The following is a 5566-nucleotide window of genomic DNA, read 5'->3' as shown; positions in this document are numbered from 1 at the left end:
AGATTTTGTAGTATTGTATTGAGATAATGAAGTTAAAATTACTTGTTTTGAGTTGATCTCGCTCACCGGGAAAATGCATTTACTAGTTTTGAGGTGAAAAGGCATCAAGATAATTTGTCTTGTTTTAAGATATTCTGACTTGTTTCAAGCCTTTTTTAAAGTTAAAATAAGGAATAATAATCTGCCAGTGCACTAAGATCATTTGTTTTGGTAAGACGTACTATTAAGAACAAATAACTTAAAATAAGATCATTTATCTTACCCCACTTGTATCAAGCATTTTCTTTTGGTTAAAATAAGCAAAATGATCTGCCAGTGCACTAAGATAATTTACATTAGACGTCAAGCCAATGCATTCTAATTGTAAGAGATATCTAGATAAAATCAACATATTTTGCAGTGAAGGCCGACATCCAACAATCAGCAGCCTCTGGCTGGAGAAACACAAGGCTATATAAAGAGTGCTCATTCTAAAAGTTATCTTCTGTGTCTCTTGGAAGTCAAGAGGATTATGATGCATAGGCTGATGGCCCTCATTCACTATCTTATCACTTCAACAAGTTATAGACTAATCAATCTAATTCAAAAAGATTGAGGGGAGGGTGAAATGGGGGTTATAATAGCCAAATAGTAGCCTATACTACAGTACTGTAACTGCTATTTCAGTTGGAGCTGTAGCCAGCTAGGCTGAACAGACAGTTCTGAGGTGGTGCTTGCCTCACAGTTGAGCTTGGTAACATTAGCCTGCCAAGCACATGCCAATAATAAACCGACCACAGCAGCATCTAGTAATGGAGGCTGGCATCCTTCATGAAAGGACAACAATGAAACAGTAAATTATTCTGTATTTTCGCAGGCACATACCTGGAGTGTTGAGTAACGGTCATAAAGAAGGGTCATTTTTCTCTTAAAGAATGGGGAAGTATGAATTATGGTATTTGGAGATTAGAACGACAATGAAGGGATTCACTATCCAAACATTATGGCATGTGGGCTCTATATATATGTCACTAAGACCAGGGCAGACCAAACAAAACACATGAGCTCAGGGCAGCAGGGGTGTAACACAGAGACTGAGGCCAGGGTGGGCCACCAATGGAAGTTACATTTTATACGCTCAGATTAGCTGATTTACTAACTGGCAGGGGTCAGCGAGATGAGAGAAAAAGAGAGGAGAACTCATATATTACATGTGTTGAGTACTGGAGAGAAGTCCAAATTCTAGTTAGCAGCTGTTAAAACACAAAACTATTTCACCACGGTTAATAAGAGAAAGCCCACTAAGGTTGTAAAATAACATGTCATAAAAGTGTTGAAGTTGTGGTCCGTGTGCTTGGTGGTGTATGCAGAGGCTGGTAGAGTTGGATGGAGCCACTCTGGGATTGTAGATAAGATGATTTCTAGCCAAAGAGGGACATATTCAAATATCAGTTTGTTGAATGCAATGATTTTTTAAAGATTTCCAAATATAGTTATCAAATATGGTACATTTTGAGCAAAATCAACATCATGCTTGCAGACTATGTTGGTGAGTCTATTTTGGTGAGTTCACTATTTTGGTGAAGTTATCTCATCACCTCGATACACAACCTGTGCTCTCTTGCATTAGTTAATATGAGATATGTTGTACTCAAAAGACTTCTGCATCACCAAGCCATGCCAGTGCAAAGTTACTTTTAGCCTCTGGCTGCTTGTAATTTATTATTGGGCCAACGTAGCGTCTGCTAAAAGGTTTGAACTGAAACTGACCCATCTATTTTGGGAGATTTGGCAGTGAAATCAAAGTAAAACAGAGTACTACTACTACTACTACTACAGACCTTCAATGGGATTTTGGAGCAGGGGAATTGTAGAGGTTTACTTAAGCTGTGATCCATTTGGACGTTGTGTGTAATTAATTTTTTCCCCATTCATTAAATCCTGCTCCTGCCACCTGAAATTCTAGAGATGGCTTTCAGGTTGGCAGGTTTTGATGGTTCGTTTTAAGGTTAATTATCTTTCCACCTGTGCTGTGTCAGTCTAGGGTTTTACCACTGTTCACTGTCTTCAAACTACATACCACAACGGTAGTTCTGGTCCTGACCAGTGCTAACTAAAATGGCAGCCTATAGTCAACATAATAAATCATTGAAAACATTAAAATTAGTCATAATGTGTGTTTAGAATGCTCAATAACTGCTTCACGGTCATGTGATTTAACAAGACAAAAGAAAGAGTCCCCTATAGGTCACACAGGATGAAAGGTAGTGCAGTACTGCACTATACAGAATACAATGTGATTTGGGAGGCAACCCATTACAGTGATGCTGCTTCTGCTCGGTTATGTCCTGGTGTGAACAGTGTGTTATAGATGATCTACAGAGGGGATAGACATGGACATGCTACAACAACAGCCTCTACACTGAGTGTGCAAAACATTAGGAAATTGCTCTTTCCATGACATAGACTGACCAGGTGAATCCAGGTGAAAGCTATGATCCCTTATTGATGTCACTTGTTAAATCCACTTCAATCAGTGTAGATGAAGGGGAGGAGACAGGTTAAAGAAGGATTTTTAAGCCTTGAGACAATTGAGACATGGATTGTGTATGTGTGCCATTCAGAGGGTGATTGGGAAAGACAAAATATTTAAGTGCCTTTGAATGGGGTATGGTAGTAGGTGCCAGGCACACCAGTTTGTGTGTGTCAAGAACTGCAATGCTGCTGGGTTTTTCATGCTCAACAGTTTCCCATGTGCATCAAGAATGTGGTGGTCCACCCAAAGGTGGTGGACCAGCCAACTTGACACAACTGTGGGAAGCATCGGAGTCAACATGGGCCAGCATCCCTGTGGAACGCCTTCGACACCTTGTACATTTACGTTATTTAGCAGACGCTCTTATCCAGAGCGACTTACAGGAGCAATTAGGGTTAAGTGCCTTGCTTAAGGGCACATCGACAGATTTTTCACCTAGTCGGCTCGGGGATTAGAACCAGCGACCTTTTGGTTACTGGCACAACACTCTTACCCACTAAGCTACCTGCCGCCCCGTCGAATTGCGGCTGTTCTGAGGGCAAAATGGGTTGCAACTCAATATTAGGAAGGTGTTCCTAATGTTTTGTACACTCAGTGTAAGTGCGTCCCTAATGGCACCCTATTCCATAGTGCACTCTTTTGGTACAAAGCCTCTGCCTCCTCCCAGTACCAGGACTGTTTACCTTTGGTAGATGGAAAAAAAAGTTACCAAATCAAAACAATAGAGCCATTAAAACACTCTTCGTTTTGATTTGATAATTATTCAATGGATATCTGTCAATTCCTTTTGGTTCCATTTTCTCAGAAGTAAGACTGTGTTTATATTCTTTCTCATATTAGGCTACATAATTATTGACGCATGTAAATCTGTTTGTGAGCACCAACACTGCAGCCAAGAAGCAAGATTTAGGCAAGTAAAATTTTGGAGAAACTGAACAGATTTCAATAGCTCCAAAGTAAACAGCGGCCACTCGGTGATGAAGTGTAATTTCCAGTCATCAAATTGTGGCAAGGAGAGAGAGAGAGAGAGAGAGAGAGAGAGAGAGAGAGAGAGAGAGAGAGAGAGAGAGAGAGAGAGAGAGAGAGAGAGAGAGAGAGAGAAGAAAGAGAGAAGAGAGAGGAGAGAGAAAGAGAGAGAAAGAAGAGAGAGACAGAGAGAGAGAGAGGAGAGATAGAGGGAGAGAGAAGAGGAAGAGAGAGAGAGAAGAGAGAGAGAAGAGAGAGAGATAGATAGAGAGAGAGAGAAGAGAGACAGAGAGAGAGATAATAAATAGAGAAGAGAGAGGAGAGAGAGAAGAGAGAGAGAGATAGAGAGGAGAGAGAGAGAAGAGAGAGAGATAGAGAGAGAGAAGAAAGAGAGAAGAGAGAGAGAGAGACAGAGAGAGAGAGACAGAGAGAGAGAGAGAGAGCGAGAGAGAGAGAGAGAGAGAGAGAGAGAGAGAAAAAGAGAGAAGAGAGAGAAGAGAGAGAAAGAGAGAGAAAGAAGAGAGAGAGACAGAGAGAGAGAGAGGAGAGAGAGAGGGAGAGAGAAGAGATTAATTAGATATTTTCAGCGACAACCAGGTACGAAACTAAGTAGTGTGATATCAGTAATGAAAGAGGAGTAGATGGTGATATTCCTACCATCCTTTTGGTGATGTTCCACATGAGGGAGGCAGAGCCCCCCCCATCTGTGGTCCTCTGTAGCTCAGCTGGTAGAGCACGGCGCTTGTAACGCCAAGGTAGTGGGTTCGATCCCCGGGACCACCCATACACAAAAAAAAAATGTATGCACGCATGACTGTAAGTCGCTTTGGATAAAAGCGTCTGCTAAATGGCATATTATTATTATTATTATTATTATCTGTCTGCCCTTCAAACTCAGAAAACCCCCACTGATAACCATAGAGCTGCAGGACATTTCAGCAACGTTTCACCAGGGGAAGCTGGACAAAAGTTGAACTCAATACAAGATCCTTTCAGATTCTTACAGATTATACAATCAGTCTCTGTGGAATGGATGCAGGGATAGGGTGTTGGGGTGCTGTGGGCTGTGAGCTGCTCTGCTCGATGAGTTCAGCTGAAGAAACAGTCCAGGTTCCACTGGTTACATCACAAATGTCATCCTTTACCCTATTTAGTGCACTACTTTTCACCAGGGCCCATAGGCGTGGGTAAAAACTAGTGCACTATATAGGGAATAGGGTGCCATTTGGGACACTTTCTCTGTCTAAGCCATGCAGGGGTGGACCCGGGCTTAAGGGCTTTGGCGTGTGCCTAACCTTTGTATTATTGCGTTTTAAACACCACTCATTTTATAGAATATGAAAATATTAACGAAGAGGGTAATGTACTTGCCTGAGGGGCATAAAGATTTGTTTAACTGGTACATATGGCTTAGGTGGTTTTAAATTATTTCCACTAATTTGACCCAGAGCCATATATAGAGACTCTGGTTTGACCCAGTTCAAAACACCCTGAGAGCCCTTCACTGTACACTCCGAAGGAGAAAAGGGTCCCCATAGGAGACACTTTTTGGTTCCAGTTAGAACCCTTTTTGGTTCCACGTAGAACTATTTTGGGTTCCATGTAGAACCCTCTGTGCAAAGGGTTCTACATGGAACTCAAAAGGATTCTTCAAAGGGTTCTCCTATGGGGACAGCCGAAAAACCCTTATAGGTTCTAGATAGCACCTTCTTTCCAAAGACTGTACCTGGTAACTCTGTTTTTAGGGTAGAATAGGTGACAATGCCTCACTGATATTTTGTTAAAATATTTTTTTTATTTCACCTTTATTTAACCAGGTAAGCCAGTTGAGAACAAGTTCTCATTTACAACTGCGACCTGGCCAAGATAAAGCATAGTAGTGCGATAAAAACAACAACACAGAGGTAATGGGGTAAAAAAAACATAAAGTCAAAAAATACAACAGAAAATATATATACAGTGTGTGCAAATGTAGCAAGTTATGGAGGTAAGGCAATAAATAGGCTATAGTGCAAAATAATTACAATTAGTATTAACACTGGAATGCTAGATGTGCAAGAGATTATGTGCAAATAGAGATACTGG

The sequence above is a fragment of the Coregonus clupeaformis genome, unplaced genomic scaffold (genome assembly GCF_020615455.1).
Source record: "Coregonus clupeaformis isolate EN_2021a unplaced genomic scaffold, ASM2061545v1 scaf0115, whole genome shotgun sequence".
NCBI classification, from domain to species: Eukaryota; Metazoa; Chordata; class Actinopteri; order Salmoniformes; family Salmonidae; genus Coregonus; species Coregonus clupeaformis.
The sequence above is the reverse complement of the archived record's forward strand: the minus strand, read 5'-3'. Positions refer to the sequence as shown.